Below are 21,217 nucleotides of genomic sequence, written 5' to 3' on the forward strand. Positions count from 1 at the left end.
ATTGATCATACATCCCTTGGTTTATAATTTACCCCAATTTTACTTACCCTGATGCACTCCACACAGCTTATCCCCCCTCGTCTTTCCCCTCTGGGCCCTGCTGTGTGTCCAGGCAGCTGATAACAGCCACATGTAGGGTATTGCCATACCCGGGAGAACCCACATTACAGTTTATGGGGTGTAGGTCTCCGGTCAAAATGCTCACTACACCTCTAGATGAATGCCTTAAGGGTGTAGTTTTTAAAACGGGGTCACTTCTTGCGGGTTTCAACTGTACTGGTACCTCAGGGGCTTCTGCATACATGACTTCGCACTAGAAAATCCCCAGTAGGCCAAATGGTGGTCCTTTCCCTCTGAGCCCTCCCATGGGCCCAAACGGCAGTTTATCACAACAAATGGGGTATTGCGGCACTCAGAACAAATTGCGCAACAGAATGGGGTATTTTGTTTCTTGTGAAAATAAGACATTTTCAGCCAAAACTACATATTATTTGAAAAAAATAATTTTGTTTTCATTCCCAGCCCAATTCAAATAAGTTCTGTGAAAAATCTATGGGGTCAAAATGGTCACAACACCCATAAATGAATTCCTTGAGGGGTGTAGTTTCCAAAATGGGGTCACTTCTGGTGGGTTTCCATTGCTTTGATACCTCTGGGGCTCTGCAAATGCGACATGGCACCCGAAAACCAATCCAGCAAAATCTGTACTCCAAAGAACACACAGCGCTCCTTTCCTTCTGAGCCCTCCCATGGGCCCAAACGGCAGTTTATCACCACAAATGGGGTATTGCCGCACTCAGGACAAATTGGGCAACAAAATGGAGTATTTTATTTCTTGTGAAAATAAGAATTTTTGAGCTAAAATGACATATTATTGGAAAAAAAACTTTTTTTTTTAATTCCCAGCCCAATTCAAATAAGTTCTGTGAAGAAACTATGGAGTCTAAATGGTCACATTACCCATAAATGAATTCCTTGAGGGGTGTAGTTTCCAAAATGGGGTCACTTCTGGTGCGTTTCCATTGCTTTGATACCTCTGGGGCTCTGCAAATGCGACATGGCACCCGAAAACCAAACCAGCAAAATCTGTACTCCAAAGAACACACAGCGCTCCTTCCCTTCTGAGGCCTCCCATGGGCCCAAACGGCAGTTTATTGCCACAAATGGGGTATTGATGCACTCAGGAGAAATTGGGCAACAAAATTGAGTATTTTGTTCCCTGTGAAAATAAGAAATTTTGGTAAAAAATTACATCTTATTGGAAAAAATGTCATTTTTTTAATGTCACAGCCCAATTGAAATAGGTGCTGTGAAAAAACTGTGTGGTCAAAATGCTAACAACAACCATAAATGAATTCCTTGAGGGGTGTAGTTTCCAAAATGGGGTCACTATTGGGGGATTCCTACTGTTTTGACACCTTAACACCTCTTCAAACCTGGCATGCTGCCTAAAATATATTCTAATAAAAAAGAGGACTCCAAATGCACTAGGTGCTTCTTTGCTTCTGGGGCTTGTGTTTTAGTCCACGAGCGCAGTAGTGCCACATGTGGGACATTTCTAAAAACTGCAGAATCTGGACAATACATATTTAGTAGTGTTTCTCTGGTAAAACCTTCTCTGTTACAGAAAAAAAATGAATAAAATTGAAATTCAGCAAGAAAAATGAAATTTGAAAATTTCACCTCCACTTTGCTTTAATTCCTGTGAAATGCCTGAAGGGTTAAAAAACCTTCTAACTGCTGTTTTGAATACTTTGAGGGGTCTAGTTTTTAAAATGGGGTGTTTTATCAGGGTTTCTAATACATAGGCCCCACAAAGCCACTTCATAACTCAAGAGGTACCTTAAAAAAAAGGCTTTTGAAATTTTCTTAAAAATATGAGAAATTGCTGTTTATGTTCTAAGCCTTGTAACGTCCAAGAAAAATAAAAGAATGTTCAAAAAACTATGCCAATCTAAAGTAGACATATGGGAAATGTGAACTAGTAACTATTTTGGGTGGTATAACCGTCTGTTTTACAAGCAGATGCATTTAAATTCAGAAAAATGCAATTTTTTCAAAATTTTCTCTAAATTTTGCAATTTTTCACCAATAAACACTGAATATATCGACCAAATTTTACCACGAACATGAAGCCCAATGTGTCACGAGAAAACAATCTCAGAATCGCTTGGGTAGGTTTAAGCATTCCGACGTTATTACCACATAAAGTGAAATATGTCAGATTTGAAAAATGGGCTCTGAGCCTTAAGGCCAAAACTAGGCTGCGTCCTTAAGGGGTTAATGACCTGCACAATTTTTCTGTTTTTGCCTCTCTGTCTTTCAACAGCCATAGCTTTTTTATTTTCTCATTGACTTGGCTATATGAGAACTTGTCTTATGTGGGAGAAACAGTTTTTTTTTTTTTTTGCTGCGTGGTTTGGTGGGAGAAAAAATTGACAACGTAAGCATACCTCCCAACCGTCCCGATTCCGGCAGGACAGTCCCGGTTTCTCACCGCTGTCCCGCCGTCCCGGCCAGTCTGTCAAATGTCCCACTGGGCGCTGCATCAAAACAGCTGATCGCTGCTGACTGCAGCAGCGATCAGAAGAAGGCAGGAGTCTTGCGGAGGTGTTCTCACTGGGATCGATGCCGGCCCGGGAGTGGACCAGTCCAGTCACCTGACCTGTCATCTGATCGACACCAGTGAGAACGCCGCCGCAAAACTCCTGCCTTCTTCTGACGGTGAGTGAAAGCAGAGCGGAGAGTGGCAGCAGTACGGACAGCTACCTCTTATAAGGGGGTTGTGTTGCGCTACCTACAGGGGGGCTATGTGTGGAGCTATCTACAGGGGGCTGTGTCTGGCGTTTTCTACAGGGGGGGCTGTGTGGAGCAATCTAAAGGGGGTTGTATCTGGAGCTATCTACAGGGGGCTGGGTGTGGCACTATCTACAGGGGGTCTGTGTGTGGAGCTATCTACAGGGGGGGGCTGTGTGTGGAGCTATCTACAGGGGGGCTGTGTGTGGAGCTATCTACAGCAGGGCTGTGTGTGGAGCTATCTACAGGGGGGCTGTGTCTGGCGCTATCCACAGGGGGGCTGTATGTGGAGCTATCTACAGGGGGCTGTGTGTCTGGTGCTATCTACATGGGGGCTGTGTGTGGAGCAATCTACAGGGGGGCTGTGTGTGGAGCTATCTACAGGGGGGCTGTATCTGGAGCTATCTACAAAGGGGCTGTGTCTGGCACTATGTACCGGGGGGCTGTGTGTGCAGCAATCTACAGGGGGGCTCTGGTGGATGATTTTTCCATTGACCGGTAGCAGAGTTACACAACTGGAAAAAAAAAATCCCCATCATGAAAATCTGCTACCTGTCAATTGAAAAGTCATCAACCACAGGGTCTCCCTCTTAACATTCATTGTTCTCAGCCTTTTGGTTTGTCCTGCAGCTGCTGCCGCGGTGATGAGCAAATGTTATACCCAAGATAGAAAAAGTAACATAAAGGCGACATAACCGGATCCATAATATCTGTGATATCCAGACAGTCTAGAGATCCGCAGTGAGAATGTGCACTTTTTATTTGCAGAAGGATCTGGCCGTAATTTGATGTGTTGATGCGGGATATTGGGCGTGGTTAGGGGGCATGGCTTAAAATGTCCTTCTTTTCCGAATTCAAAAGTTGGGAGGTATGAGTGTGAGTTATATAATTTTTTTTTGTGGCGTGAATATAGGCTAGGTTTTTTTGTTTATTTTTTATCCCATTCACATTTCACGCTAAATAACCTGTTAAAATAATTCTTCAGGTTATTACAGTCATGTAGATACCTAATATGTGTAGGTTTTTATGTAATATATGGGCAATAAAAATGTATTGTTGTTTTTTTTTTAAATGTATCCCATGAAGGGATAACTTTATTTAGAACTTTATTTTTTACTTAAAGGACCCCAGGGCTGACTGCAGATCGATTCCCCGGTCTTCGATCGTGTCACCAGGTTTCCGGTGACGGGATAGGAGAGAGGAATCGCGGTGATCAAAGAGTTAAAAAGCTGTGTTCAGGAGGCTGCTCTAAGTTCAGGAGCTGTAAGTTACAGCCAAAAGATGTCGCTATAGGCTCGGAACCCACATTGGCTGACGTCAAAACAAAATTGGTTAATATATGAATAAAGGGGCTTAAAGTAAATCTCCACCTTTTATCATCATGTCATTTTTAGTAATAAATCCTGTGCTGCCTAATTTAATAGATCTTTAGACAGGGCCGGCTCCAGCTTTACCTGGGCCTTTGGCGATTGTGTCACAGTGGGGTCACTGATGAATCCACTTCTTTCATCTACCCAGTATACTGTATATCAATAGTGACACCAGTGGCACTAAGGGTATGTTCACACATGGATGCAGATTTATTAAGACTGGTGTTTCATACGCCACTCTTAGCTATCTGCTTTGCTGGAGTAAGATGCGACAGATATATTAAGAGGCGCACGCCTCCAAATAATTCTGTTGCATCTTGCTGGCCGTGTGGTGCAACGACTGGGGCTGTCATTTTTTTATTTAATAGTCCAAATGGAAGGAGAGCAGTGTGATGGGGGGGCAAGGTACAGGGTATGGGGCCTCTACCTCGTCATGCCAAGCAGAGTGAAATCTATGCCAGCTAGGAGCTGGCGTAGATTTTCCCTACAATTTACGCCAGTTTTCTGGTCTAAATTATGATAAATTTGTTGGACCCCTGTGAGCCTGTCCCCATTTGCAAAGCCAAGCCCCCTTTTAGCAAAAGTGGCAAGGGCAGCATAAAATACCTTTTTGCGACTTTTCTACACGTAGAAAGGTTGATTAATTCCCCTCATGGTGTATTTGCTACAGTTTTTCCCACATTTCACATTTTTTCCTTTCATTTTTACCAAAAAACACAGCAAAAATATGTTAACATACTCCTATTAGGAGAGAGGCTGCATGCCTCAAAGTTTGCAATTTAACACGCAGCTGAATGGGTTTTAAGATAAAGGGTTTTGCGATACACATAAGTAATTGTTTAACCCCTTAATGACCGAGCCATTTTTAATTTTTTCGTTTTCGTTTTTCACTTCCAGCGTTCCAAGTGCCATAAGTTTTTTATTTTTCTGTCAATGGAGAGGTGTGGGGGCTTATTATTTGCGGGAGGAGTTGTAGTTTCCAATGGCACCATTTACAGTACCACATAATGTACTGGGAAACTGGAAAAAAATTATTTGCGGGCAGAAATTGGAAAAAACTGTGATTCCTACATTGTTTTTTTTTGTTTTACCGTGAGGTAAAAACAACAACTTAACTCTATTCTGCGGCTCAATACGATTATGGTGATACAAAATTTATATATGTTTTTTATATTTAATTACTTTAAATCTGACCTTTTAATCTGGGTATTTGTTTTCATGCCGATATTTGTCTTTTTTATATATGCATACTTTTACCTTTTGACCTTATCATCACTGATCTGGAACCTTTATATGTGTACCCGCTTAAATTTGATATATTTTTATGCAGACATCAGTTTCTTATACACGTGCATGAATGCATCCTTTTGGTCATCAATTTCCCAAAAGTACCTGATGTAGGTCCTGACATTTTATAGTTAGTTGAATATTTGCCCATTTTACTCTATTAATCTGCAGGTTGACCATTTCATCTATATTATCCCTGTTGTAAACACCACATTTCTACTAAACTATTTTACCTTAATGTCATCCCCTAATTCAGTACATCCGCTGCAGTTTATATATTATAAGGCATTTTCGTTTTCTCCCTGTTTACATGTTGCCATGACAACTATTAGCAATGCACAATGGACTTGGTATTACTAGCGCTGATATGCTGATAATATGCTGTGCCCTTGTTCACTGAATCTCACGGACACAGCAGTCAGCTGCTCCCACTGTTTACAGATTTGCATGACAACCTGTCTCTGCATTTAGTTTTCTACAGTGTTAGGCCTTATTCACACGAGCATTGAATATGTCTGTGTGATGGCCGTTAAAACAAAGGCTGACACACGGACGCATGTTTTTCAATGGGGCCGTTCACACGGCAGTTGTTTCAACGACCTGTGTGAAGGGTCCGTTGAAAAATAGGACCTGTCCTTTTATCTTTTGTTTCCATGGATCTCTCCATAGGCTCAAGTCTATGGGGATCCTTGAAAACGGAACCCGCATTTGGGCACCTCGGATGTGAAATACGGCAAGTTTTCCACATCCGTGTTTCCCCACGCTCATGTGAATCTAGCACTTTGTTTTATAAATACTGACTCAAAACACTAGTGCTCCTTTGCACACTATATACACATATATATATATATATATATATATATATATATATATATATATATATATATATATATATATATATATACACAGTGAAGGAAATAAGTATTTGATCCCTTGCTGATTTTGTAAGTTTGCCCACTGTCAAAGACATGAACAGTCTAGAATTTTTAGGCTAGGTTAATTTTTACCAGTGAGAGATAGATTATATTAAAAAAAAAAGAAAAGAAAATCATAGTCAAAATTATATATATTTATTTGCATTGTGCACAGAGAAATAAGTATTTGATCCCCTACCAACCATTAAGAGTTCAGCCTCCTCCAGACCAGTTACACGCTCCAAATCAACTTGGTGCCTGCATTAAAGACAGCTGTCTTACATGGTCACCTGTATAAAAGACTCCTGTCCACAGACTCAATTAATCAGTCTGACTCTAACCTCTACAACATGGGCAAGACCAAAGAGCTTTCTAAGGATGTCAGGGACAAGATCACAGACCTGCACAAGGCTGGAATGGGCTACAAAACCATAAGTAAGACGCTGGGTGAGAAGGAGACAACTGTTGAGAAAAATATGAATGATTGCAGGATCAAAAACAAACCATTCAATCCAACCCCAATAGCCAGACACTTTAGGGATACACACAACTCCAACTGGACCTCCTTGAAAGGTTGGGCCATGTGCCAAATTCATTTGGGCATTAGAAGGGGCAATTTAGATCAGGCACTTCTTAAAAAGGAGAGTGAATGGATCTTCAATATGAAGACAGTGGGTCCCTCAGGACTTAATGAAAACTTTGGGTTTGGTTGCTTCCTATAATACAATAGGCACAACGGGTTATTATTCTTCTCTGATTGTCATTGAAAGGCGCTGATTGGCAGGGCAGAATGACTTGCCCACGTCAATCAGCGCCTTTCAACCACGGAAGCGGGTCATCACGTCGCTAGCGTCGTTGGCCAATCAGCGTCAATGGAAGACGATGAATGGTCGGGCATGAACGTGCCTGGCTATTTAGCGCTAATGCATGTATTTGTACCTGCATGCTATAGACGCAGGTACAATTACTGCAAGAGGGGGATGGCTATCGCTAGCACTGGTGCCCCCTCCAGTGCTAGCGACGCCACCAGTCATAAGAGGGCCCGTGCCGCCCGTCCAATAAATGTTAGTGGCTCGACGGCTCGGGCTCCGTACTAGCGTCGCTACCGCTGTAGCAGCCATAACCACTGCTAGTAAAAATAAAGCAAGTAGAAATTATTGAGGCACTCACCGGATATTCAACAAACTTCTTTATTTCTGGATCTCGGTCAGGATGTGGAATTAGCTAATTCAAGCTACATTGTGCTGTGCTGATCGATGAGCACCTCCGGGCAACTTGGCTGCTACAATCAGCAAAGATAAGAAAACCATTTTATACACTCCGTTTATACAAGTGATTCTGGTTCAGCAGTGCCAGCCGTTTTTTCCTTCTTCCTAATCAATAACCACTGCTAGTGGCGCCACTGGGCATATGGGGGGGCCTGTCTAGTCAGGCGGCACGGGCCCCCTCATGCCGTGAGCCCTATAGCAGCTGCAATTAGAGCGGTAATTATGCCCCTGATAAGAGGGCGGCCACCTTTGATGTGCCATCGCCCCGCTCCGCAAGGAAAAAATGCGGGGTACCGTTGGTCGTCATGGAGCCTGGTGGTCTAATGAAGGCCCCCAGGTCTGCCATCTTTGGATCCCTTTGAAGCCCCGTCTCTGGCAGGGCTTCAGAAAAATATATTACAATACATTAGTGTTGCAGTACATCATGCAAGCGATCCAATAATTGCTGGTTTAAGTCCCCTAAGGGGATTAGTAAAAAATAGTTAAATAAAGTATTTTTAATGTTCCAATAAAGAAAAGAGTATTAAAAGTTCAAGAAACACCCCTTTTCCCATTTTTCTCTAAAGCAATGTTAAAAAAAATAAAAGTTATCATCACTGGTATCAACACGTCCGTAAAAGTCCAAACTATTACAATATACTGTTATTTAACCCGCTCGGTGAATGCCGTAAAAAAAAAAGTTAAACCCTCAAAATTGCTATTTTTGGTCACCTTCTCTCTAAAGAAAAGGAATAAAAAGTGATCAAAAAGTCGCACATACCCCACTATGGTACCAATAAAAATGAAAGATCGCCCTGCAAACGATAAGCCCTCACATCGCTCAATCGCTGAAAAAATGTATGGCTCTCAGAATATGCCGACACATAAAACATAAAAATAACTTTGGTGTAAATTTGGTATCGCCGTAATCATATCAACCCACAGAATAAGGTGAACAAGTACTTTTACCGCCTGATGGACGCCGTAAGAACAAACCCCCCCCCCCCAAAAAAAAATGGCGTAATCTCTTATATTTGCTTATTTTATCCCACAAATATTTTTTTTTCAGTTTCCCAGTACATTATGCGGTGCAATAAATGGTGCTATAAAAAAATTACACCTTGTCCCACAAAAAATAAGCCCTCATATGGCTATGTTGACGAAAAAATAATAAGTTATTATTTTTGGAAGGCGGGGAGTAAAAAAGGAAAATTTAAAAAAAAAAAAACGAAGATTGGCCATGCAGATGTGGTGCAGATTTTTGTCCATAATTGCCACTGCAGAAAGAAGAGCAGAAAATCAAAAAGCTAATACTTACCTTCACTGACTTTGCCATAACAATGCGTCCCTCTGTTCTCCGTGCAGTCCAGCCTCCTGTGATGACCCTACAGCTTATGTGATTGATACAGCCTGTAAATTGGCTGCAGCAGTCACATGTGGGATAAAACGACATTTTTCCAGATTTGTGATTTTTACAGCGGAATCACAGGTTTTCCTCTGCAAAATTGCAACATTTGCTATTTGTTGCAGCTTTTTCTCCACAAAAATTGCAACATTTGCTATTTCTTGCAGCTTTTACCTCCCATTGAACTTAATAGTGAAATACTGCAACAAAAGTGCAAAGATTCTGTGGCATACATTTTAAAAATTTAAAATCCGCACTGCAGGTCAATTTATGCATGTTTTTTCTGCAGACTGTGGATGAGATTTACAGAACCGATAAAAACACAGGGACATATACAAAAACACAGAAAAGGGCCATACTTACAAATGGACACAGCCAGGCCAGAAATGCTGATGAAAGGGCGAGCAGGTGCTTTAAATAATAATAGCCACTCCCACTAGTCTTGAGGGGAGTGGTGTGTGGTGCATGGGATGTGTAGTAAGAAATAATAAATGAATAGTGTGTGTGCAAGTGTAATACTATAAGTGAAATATAGGGGGCAGTAATGAGTGAAGTGCCTCAATAGAAATAAATGGATAATGGGGTGCAAGTGAGTGAAACATGGAGGGATAGTGTGTACGTCATGAGGCACAACGTGTATAGCCAGGTAGAAGCCTATTTGTGACGCCTTGATAATTCATAGAGCGGGCTACCCTGCTTGCTATGCCAAACAACAACACACCATGCTCTCCCAGCATCAAAGACCCGGCTGTGTCCAAGAGAAGCGAATATAAGCGAATAGAAGTTGTGGGAGTCGCTATTATTATTTAAAGCACCTGCTCGCCCTTTCATCAGCATTTCTGGCCTGGCTGTGTCCATTTGTAAGTATGGCCCTTTTCGGTGTTTTTGTGTATGAGATTTGTTCAAATTTCATGCACTTTGATGCTATTATAATATGCTGCAGCTTTTCCTCAATTAAATCCATTGCGGAAAATCCGCAGCTAACCCGCTCAGTGTGGATATAGCCTTATGTACAAACATTAGAATAGGTAAGAAATGTGATCTAATTCAGTGGGATATTTAACAGATTCACATAGTTACCACATTTACAAAACCTACAATGCTTATAAAGCCACTGTTAAAAATTCCGTTTTATATTATTGCACATATAAACATATATCTGGGTAAAAATAGTTGTGTGTTGTATATTATTGCACGTAAAACATATATGTGCGTAAAAACCACTGAAATAATGACATTTATTTCCAGTTGCTCTTTTCCAAAATTCAATTGTTATTTAGCATTCAGAAGAGAACCATATGAAGCAGAAAACCATTGCTAAGCAATATGAACCTGTTAATGATGTAAATTTATCTCTGCATGGCATGCCAAATGCATTATCATCCATTAAACCCAGGTATTGATAAACATTATAAGAGCTATAGTTGGATACCTCTTAATCCACAACATCCTTCCAGTAATGTGTGATGCACTTCAACCTTAAGTAGTTCTTGAGTGAGGCAACATTAACTCCATAGGAACTATAATTCATTAAGTAGTTTGTGGTTACCAGCTCAGTCCAGTTTAATGATAGAATATTGATAGCAAAATAGACATTTCTACTTTCTTTTATAACTCCAAAAAAATCTGTAAAATATAAGGTTATTCTATGTACCGTGTTTTTGGGACGATAAGGGTATGTTCACACGGCCTATTTACGGACGTAATTCGGGCGTTTTTGCCCCGAATTACGTCTGAAAATAGCGCCTCAATAGCGCTGACAAACATCTGCCCATTGAAAGCAATGGGCAGACGTTTGTCTGTTCACACGAGGCGTATATTTACGCGCCGCTGTCAAATGACGGCGCGTAAATAGACGCCCGCGTAGAAGAAGTGACCTGTCCCTTCTTTGGCCGTAATTGGAGCCGCTATTCATTGACTCCAATGAATAGCAGCGCTAATTACGGCCGTAATTGACGCGGCGTTCAAGCGCCTGCACATGCCGGTACGGCTGAAATTACGGGGATGTTTTCAGGCTGAAACATCCCCGTAATTTCAGCCGTTACGGACCCCCGCCGTGTGAACATACCCTAAGACGTAGCTGACTATAAGACACACCCAGGTTTTAGACAACAGAAAATAGGAAAAAATTTCATATTTTACTACTTTTACTACTTTTACAAAGCAAAAACTATTTGTTAAAAAAAAATAATTTGTTCTGTTTCACCACATTCTGAGAGACGTTTTTTGGTACCGTATATGTCGGCGTATAAGACGACTGGGCGTATAAGACGACCCCCAACTTTTACCCTTAAAATATAGAATTTAAGATATACTCACCATTTCGTGCAGGAGCGCTTCAATATGGCCATCGGCGGCAGGACCCAGGACTCTGTCTCTTTGAACTCGCGCATGCGCAGATAGGCTGCTTCATCGCGCGAGATCTGAGAGGCAGGGAATGAGAGGAAAGGGCGGGCCAGAGGATCTTACAGAGATGTTCCCTGGCGGCTAATACCGGCTTCCCTCAGATCCGTGGCGGATTCCGTGCATCCCGGGAGCCTGTGTACCGGACTGCAGGCTCACAAGGTAACACACAACCTGTGTGTAGACAATATGTAGACTAGGGATGTCATGATACCAGAATTTGGACTTCGATACCGATACTTCGTTTAGTATTGCGATTTCAATACCAATATCGATACTTTTGCCAACAGTAATAAACAAAAAATTCTTCCGTTTTCTGATGTGAGGCGCGACGTGTGATGAATTTTGAACGCGCCTCACATTAATAGTAATTAATCCCATCATGTTTCTCAGTCATATTGGGTTAATGTGCGAGGTACATGATGGGGTTAATTACTATTAATGTGAGGAACATGGAGGGTAAATTCATCGCACCTCGCGCCTCACATTAATAAGTGAATGAAAGCCGTGTTTATTTCATTTTTTTACAGCGTACACATCATAAATGATGCAAAAACATTGTTGTCCGCGCCATTACTGAATGTGTGTATTTTATGTATTGAGACTTATTTTAATGTTTATTGTAAAAAAGGTGAAGGTGTATTTTTTTAAAATTTAACAATACTTTGTTTTTACTTTATTTTTAAACTTTAATGTACTGACATATATCAGATATGTGCCAGTACATTAACCTGTGGACGGATAATACACAGGCAGTTGTTAGGACATACTTGGGTATGTCCTAACAACATGAAATATGGTAAGACAGCCCTGGGGTCCGTCAATAGACCCTGGGCTGTCTGCTCATATATGGTATGGCCCTCGATCGCGTCACAGGAATTCCCTGTGACGCGATCCAGGGGCATCCCCCCTTCTCACTTTCCCCTGAATGCTGCAGTCAGCTGTGATCGCAGCATTCAGGGGAATAACGGCGGAGATGAGCGGTTTCTCTGATCTCCGCCGTTATAGAGCGGGGCTGCGGCTGTGTAATACAGCCATTGCCCCGCTCCTGACAGGAAGTGTGCGCGCGGTCAGCATGAGGTGATGCGGCCGGCGCTGCACTAATGAGCGGCAGTTCAGGCACTGAAGACAGAACATGGGGGTGTTTTGTAGCGCGCCCGCCATGTTCTGTCTCCAGTGCCGCCGCTCATTAGTGCAGCGCTGGCCGCATTGCATCATCCTGACCCCGCGAACTTATCATGACTCAGGAGCGGGGCTGTGGCTGAATTACACAGCCGCAGCCGCGCTCCCATACATTCATGTGTTACTATACTGAGCTGTGCAGCTGCGCAGCTCAGTATCGAAATACAGGAAATAGCGGTATCGAACCGTTTAGGAATGCACAGTATCGAAACAGTATCGAAGTTTCGATGCACCGTGCATCCCTAATGTAGACAATATCCGGCATATAAGACGACCCCACACTTTTGACATTTTTTTAAGGGTGTAAAAAGTCGTCTTGTACGCCGATATATACGGTACATATGATTTTTTTTTATCACTTTTTATTTCATTCCTTTTTTTTAAATTTTTTACATTGTGCTTGGGGAAAAATGGGAAATGTTTTTTTTTTACTTTTAATATTTTTTTACACTCCTAAAAATGTATCTAACTTTTTTTTTTACACATTTTATTAGTTCCCCTAGAGGACTTGAACCAGCGATGATTAGTTCGCTGGTACAATACACTGCAATACATGGATAAGTTACAGAAACAGCGTAACTCACTGAGCTACGCTATTTCTATAACTCCCATAGTAGTGAATGTCAGTTACAGAAGCATCGTAACGTGCTACGCTGTTTCTGTAACTACTATTCAGTTCTATGTCACCTAGTAACCCTGTGACGCATCCAACACCAGTGCTTGGCAGGCGCATGCGCAGCCGCTAAAACATCAGCCTGTTGCCTAACATCCGGGCAACAGCGATGTTTCGTCGGGCGGAGGTTCAGCACTAAGTATCTGACGTCCGTACCCGCTCCACTATACCACCACCTTGTTGAAGGTCCCACTGCCCATCAGAGCGGGGATCTTGTTAACCCCCCCCCCCCTTTCGATCCCCACAGCTTTGCCGAGATCCCACCTCAGGCTCACATGTAAGAGCTGCAATAGCGCTCACAACTTCCCGTCCTATTCCTTACACAAATTTTGAAGTTACACAACAAAACCATGCTTATAATACTTTAAAATTGCCTGATCTGGACTTCATTTTTGTTAAACTGAACTGTGAGGGAGGACTGTGAGATGAAACTTCCAGAACTAATGGATGAACATATAAGAACAGCATGATTATCTGAAAAGGGATGTGGATCCGGTTCACATGTATATTGGCATCTGTCTGGACTAGGGGGATAGCTTACAAGTTACTTTCAAGACTTTTGTTCAGTTCGAATGACATGAAACAGTTGATTTTAAAAATCCAAAACATCTTCCGTTTGCGTAACAACTGGAAATGATCCATGAGGAGGGTGAGATTTGCTCAATTGGAGTTACTGAAAAATTATTAAAGTCACAGTTGTGTGTCTTGAGACGCTGTGTTTTGTGTACCCGTTGTTAAAGTTCCATCGATGCTTGTTGAGTCTCCCCCGTAGTATTTGGATTGTGCGGCCTATGTACTGAAGTACACAGTTACATTCTAGTAGGTAAAGGACGTAAGAGGAGGAGCAGGACACAAAGGATTTGATTAGAAATTCTTCATCAGTATAAGGGTATGTGCACACGAGAAGTGGCTTTTACGTCTGAAAAGACAGACTGTTTTCAGGAGAAAACAGCTGCCTCGTTTCAGATGTAAAAGCTCCTCCTCGCATTATGCGATTCGTCTTTGACGCCCGTAAATCTTGAGCTGCTCTTCATTGACTTCAATGAAGAACGGCTCAAATTACGTTGCAAAGAAGTGTCCTGCACTTCTTTGCCAAGGCAGTCATTTTACGCGTCGTCGTTTGACAGCTGTCAAACGACGATGCGTAAATGACAGGTCGTCGGCACAGTACGTCGGCAAACCCATTCAAATGAATGGGCAGATGTTTGCCGACGTCTTGGAGCCCTATTTTCAGACATAAATCGAGGCATAATACCCATAAGCCCGTTTACGTCTGAAAATAGGTCGTGTGAACCCAGCCTTATTGTTTTTGAATGTGTGTTTTCTATTAGTAATAGTGATGCAGCATTTACATTTTTTTCAGGTTGCATCTGTAGCTGTCTTTGAGATCAAGAAAAAGAGAATTATTGGTGTAATCCCTGGTTTGGTTCTCTGACAGAGTTTATTTGATGCAAGTATAGTTTACAGCAGGGATCTCAAGCACGCGGCCCGCGGGCCGCATGCGGCCCCTGGGGCTGTCATCTGCGGCCCGCGGGACACAGAGCCGCTAGTATCGGCTCTGCTCCGAGACTCTGGAATTCCCTGACATCGCTGTCCACATATGAACAGCGATGTCTGGGGCTTCCCCAGAGCCGGAGTCCCGGGCAGAGCGCTAGTACAGGCTCTGCTCTGGGACTCTGTGGAATTCCCTGACATCGCTGTCCACATATGAACAGCGATGTCTGGAGCTTCCCCAGAGCCGGAGTCCCGAGCAGAGCGCTGGTGTCGGCTCTGCTCCGGGACTCTATGGAATTCCCTGACATCGCTGTCCATATATGAACAGCGATGTCTGGGGCTTCCCCAGAGCCGGAGTTCCGAGCAGAGTGCTGGTGTCGGCTCTGCTCCGGGACTCTGTGGAATTTCCTGACATCGCTGTCCACATATGAACAGCGATGTCTGGGGCTTCCCCAGAGTCGGAGTCCCGGGCAGAGCGCTAGTACAGGCTCTGCTCCGGGACTCTGTGGAATTCCCTGACATCGCTGCCCATATGTGGACAGTGTGTCAGGGTCTTCCTCAGAGCGGAGTCCCGGGCAGAGCGCTAATATAGGCTCTGCTCCGGGACGCTGCAGAATTCCCTGACATATCTGCCCATATATGGACAGTGTGTCAGGGTCTTCCCCAGAGCAGAGTCCCAGGCAGAGCGCTATTATCGGCTCTGCTCCGGGACTCTGGGGAAGCCTCTGACATCGCTGTCCATACATCGACAATGATGTCAGGGGCTTCCCCAGAGCAGGAGTCCCAGTGATGTCAGGAGCACAGCTGGAGTCCCAGGAAGAGCCTACTAGCGCTCTGCCTGGGACTCCAGCTCTGGGGTTGCCCCTGACATCTCTGTCCATATATGGACAGTGATGTCAGGAGCAGAGCTGGAATCCCAGGCAGAGTGCCAGAAGCGGCTCTGCTCCGGGACTCCAGCTCTGGGAAAGCCCCTGACATCACTGTGGCAGCATCTGCAGAGGGCACTGTGGCAGCATCTACAGAGGGCACTGTGGGAGAATGTACAGAGGGCACTGTGGCAGCCTCTACAGAGGGCACTGTGGCAGCCTCTACAGAGGGCACTGTGACAGCCTCTACAGAGGGCACTGTGGCAGCCTCTACAGAGGGCACTGTGGCATTATCTACAAGTGGGTGTGTGGCAGTATCTGAAGAGGACACTGGCATTATCTAGGGGTGTGTTGCATTATCTACAGAGGGCACTGTGGCCTTATCTACAGAGGGCACTGTGGCCTTATCTACAGAGGGCACTGTGGCCTTATCTAGGTGTGTGTTGCATTACCTACAGAGGGCACTGCGGCAGCATCCACAGAGGGCACTGCGGCAGCATCCACAGAGGGCACTGCGGCAGCATCCACAGAGGGCACTGCGGCAGCATCCATAGAGATCTGCGGCACTATCTAAAAAGGGGCTGCCCAATCTTGACATGTGTGCTAACTAAGCCGCCGGACTGCATTTAGCGACACTTAAACTGGAAAGCTGGATTGTTGAAATAAGCACGTGGAGAAATATCTCAAATTTTAAACCTAGCGCTATTATTCTAGTAATGTAGTATTATTATTCTAGTAATATAGTGTTATAGTAGTTCAAATAACTAATTGATTAACAATAATTTGTATTGTATCAAATTTGAAAGTAATGCAGCCCGTCAACTTCACATTTTTTCTATATGTGGACCACTTACCCGGCCGAGTTTGAGACCCCTGGTTTACAGGATCTGGCATCTCCGGTAGGTCACTTGTGGTCTGATTGGTAGGTCACTTTTAGGAAAGGGGTCCCTTTTCAAGATTGGCTAGTACTTCTGCAAGATGTTTTGGATGACTCTATGGTTCATATTGAACGTAGTTATGAAGTTAGTGTTATGTTTCTGGCAAATTGTCCCTTTTGTGGGCATGATTTTGGTTTTCGGTATCAGACATTGGTCCTGTGTGATAGCACTTGCTCGTTGCCAGGCTGCTTCAATGATTTTGTTTGGATATCCTTTGGCTATAAATCTGGCTTTTAGGGTCTTGCTTTGTTTTTTATAGTCACATATTCTTGTGCAGTTATGTTTGAGTCTTTTAAACTTGCTGAAAGGGATATTTGTCTTCCATTTCTTGAGATGGGAACTGTAGAAGTCTAGATAGCTATTACTATCTAAAGTTCTTAGTTATGACTTTATCTTTAGAACCCACCAGTGTAATGTCTAGGTACTCAGTGCTGGTATGCGAGTAAGTCTATGTAAATTTCAGGCTCAAGTTGTTGTTGTTCAGGGAATCCACAAATCCTACAGCACTATCTATGGTTCCGTCCCAAAGAAGTGTGGCTTAAAATGTGCCAATGTGAATCAATAATGTGGCAAAAACTGGCACACAATTCTGGGGCAAAATCAAAAGTGGTATACGGAAGAGGAAAGTGTCTACCAGGTCAAGCAAAATGCACCAAAATTATAATGCAGCATGCACCACTGTGATAAATTGTACCTGTCTGGTATAAGTTTGCTGTCTAACTATTAGACAGCATTAGTGAATATGGGCCATTGTAATTTAAAATGTATTATACATTAAACATTCATAGTCTAAGGTTGTGATAAAGTTAATATCTATATATGGCTGACCCTATACTTCCAAACTAAGGATCGTCTCATTCTGTCCTATATCTTTTTGTTAAATGTATTTCTCTCTCATTATTATAAATATTTTACTAATGAATTTTTCCTGCGCAGTTCAGGTGTTCTAAGTTATTAACTTAGATGTGATTGATAACAGGTGGATCCTGCGTGTCAGAGGCACGCAGGACCTGCTGTCACGTAACCCGTCAGTCCTGCTGACTTGACAAATACAGGTTTCAGTGCAAGATACAGCTGCTGTGTATCCAGGATACAAAGCAGCTGTATCTAAAAAAAATACAGTTTTTTTTTAAATTTAAAGTAATTACGAAGTTGCACCAATCACACTGATACACATTTTTATATACATTATATATAACTAGGGGAGAGATTTTGTGATGGATTTAGGATTTACATGACACTACCCCCCCCCCCTTATGCCCACTCCTCTTAGGTCCACTGCATAGGAGGAATTTCTTGACGAGAGGTGCATTCCTTGTCCTTCTGTCTGGCCTTCTCCTGTTGTTTTGCATAGTTATAAGTGTCTGAAAGACTGGTAAATCTAGATAGTGTGAAATGCCTGATTTGTATATAAACCGTTTGTCCCTAAATCAAATTGCTATGCTAAAGTCCAAAATTAATGGGCAACAATTAAGGATGGGCTAGATGGTATTATAAACCTTTGTGTGCTGTTTATACGGACACTATATGGTCCAAGTATCTTGCTCTGTGTTGTAAGGAGAAAAGTTTGTGCTGGGCTGAAGGAAAGAGATTACCCCTTGTATGCAACAGTTCTTTACAACACAGAGTGCCAATATCAAGGTACTGTGGCATACATGGGGTAATTTCTTCCCTTTATGTTAATGTTGACCAGAGGCGTAGCTAGGTTCTCCTGCACCCGGGGCAAAGATTCAGATTGGCGCCCCCCAACTTATTTCCCGACATCTCCTTCCCCTCGCCATGTTTGCTTTCTCTACCAATCAATGAGGTGTAATTTTTCACAATATAGTTATATAAGGTAGTTAACATAAAAATAAATTAAAAGAAAATAAATTAAAGAGGCAACACACAGCCCCTGTAGATAGTGCTACACACAGCCCCCTTGTAGATAGTGCTACACACAGCCCCTCTCTTGTTGATAGCGCACACACAGCCCCCCTTATAAATAGCGCCACACAGCCCCCCTTGTATCCAAAAAAAGAGAACATGAAGCAGCACTCAAATAAAGTGAATTTATTCATCCAACATGGAACCACAACGTTTCACCTCCTCTATTTTCAAGTAGTGTGTATTAGGAATACATACGTATATATAAGGGGTACAATCCAAAACAATCAGTGCAATCAATCAGTATACAATAATACAATAAAAGGATTTTTTGTTCATCATACAATGATATAAAGTGACTAGTGACATAAGTATCAATGGTGCAAAAGATAAAACATGTTATAACATATTGCTTTTCATAAAGTGTAATATCCTTGTGTTACAAAAGGTGTTAAAAAGTTAATTAAATATAAGCAATGTAATTATTAAAAACATCAACAGCTGGCACTCACCAATCTAGAAAGAGAGGAATCATTCTAGCTGGACTCATATGTATTGTACATCCTCCATTAACAGCATGTAGAGTCTTAGACGGAGCATGCCTCTAACTAACCCACCAATTGGGTCAAAATGCACATGTGATAAATAGTCGTCAAGGGAACAAGGAAGCAACATCAGACGACACAGCATGAGTCATCCATCATAATGGACGTGACTGTGTATATACGTCACTGCCCATTCGGGTGTGAAGACGCCATCTTTAAGAAGGGAAGGCAATAAGTTAAACGGGATTCGAGATTACAATCAAGTTTAAAAGCGAAAAAATGCTCAGTTTTTATTGCTTAGTCCCTCATCACACCTAGGGATATTAACGGTCAATTCGCCAATATAGCGAAAAACGTTTATGTAGATAGCTTGTGTAGGTACAGATCAAAAGAACATTCTGTCCCTAGACACGGACTGTAACCCTCATATCCGTAAGGGAACAATAAATGTCAAAAAGTATCTACCATATCGTCAGGTGATGGTTCCCCACCCCGGACAGATTATGATAGACACAATTAATTCAGGGATCCATTAGTTGCATATATATTATTTGAAAATACAAAAAAATAAAAATATTTTTTTGTACCTTCATCAAAATGGTCATAAACGACACCGATCCCTAGTGTGAACAAAGCATATAATATCAAAATGGACCAATCTAAAGTAGAATTCTAGATGTTTTTTCAAAATCAAATCCCATTCACATTGAAATTGTTGTATTATACGTCAAGACCATCACTTTGGTAATACATTTTCTATAAAAAAATAAATGAAATAAAAAAATAAAATAATTTTTTCAAAAAGAAATTCTCATTATTTTTTAATTTTTTACTATTAAAGAGAGACAAAGATCTTCTTATATGTAGAAATGTAATGGAGGCATGATTGTTGAGGGAGGATTATAACATATGAGTCCAAACTCTCCAATTCCAGATCGTGTGGGTCCAGTCATATAATATCATTGACACTCTAAAAAGAGAAGAGAACAAAAAAAGGAAGTTATTCCCTTATACAAAACTGTATAGACTCATACAGCCTCCCTTGTAGATAGTGGCACACACAGCCCGCTTCGCCCCTAGTAGATAGCGGCACACTCTCCCCCTTGTAGATAGTGCCACACACAGCCCGCTGCCCCTTTGTACATAGCGCCACACTCCCCCCCTTGTAAATAGCGCCACATTCCCAACTTTTAAATAGAGCCACACTACCCCCTTGTACTTAGCGCCACACTGTGAACAGACCGGTGAGGGGTAGCCTACCGCTACCACTCTCCGCTCTGCCTGGTGTGACTTACCGGAAGGAGCCGAGGAGGTCATGCGGCACAGGCAGCGGCGGAGTTCCTTCTGACTAGGGTTGGTGACAGCCAGGGCCGGCCTTAGCTTGGATGGCACCCTGTGCGGGACTCTCTATTGCCACCCCCTACACAAACCAAAAATCAACCACATATATGGACACGTTGGAACATATATACTGTACATACATAAATACAGATATTTAGACATACAGACAAATATACATACACACATTCTGGAATACATACATACAGGTAAATATATAGACGTACAGACACATATACGCACACACACCGGCAGATAAATACACAGACAGGAACATATGCAAATACATAAAAGGCACATATATACAAGCACAAAGACACATTCACAAACAGACCCATATATACGCACACAGGCACATATATACCCAGTACAGATAATGTAGTAAATGTTACCTGAATCCTATATAACAACACAGATAACACAGTGATAACTCTCTGAGTACAGATAATGTAGTAGATGTTACCTGCAGTCCCATGTAACACCACAGATAACACAGTGATAACTCTCTGAGTACAGATAATGTAGTAGTGTTGCCTGCAGTCCTATGTAAGACCACAGATAATGTAGATGTTACCTGCAGTCCTATGTAACACCACAGATAACACAGTGATAACTCTGATTACAGATAATGTAGTAGCTGTTGCCTGCAGTCCTATGTAACAACACAAATAACACAGTGATAACTCTCTGATTACAGATAATGTAGTAGCTGTTGCCTGCAGTCCTATGTAACACAACAGATAACAGTGATAACTCTGTGAGTACAGATAATGTAGTAGATGTTACCTCCAGTCCCATGTAACACCACAGATAACACAGTGATAACTCTCCGAGTACAGATAATGTAGTAGATGTTACCTGCAGTCCTATGTAACACCACAGATAACACAGTG

The sequence above is a fragment of the Rhinoderma darwinii genome, chromosome 6 (assembly GCF_050947455.1).
Source record: "Rhinoderma darwinii isolate aRhiDar2 chromosome 6, aRhiDar2.hap1, whole genome shotgun sequence".
In the NCBI taxonomy this organism is placed as follows: Eukaryota; Metazoa; Chordata; class Amphibia; order Anura; family Rhinodermatidae; genus Rhinoderma; species Rhinoderma darwinii.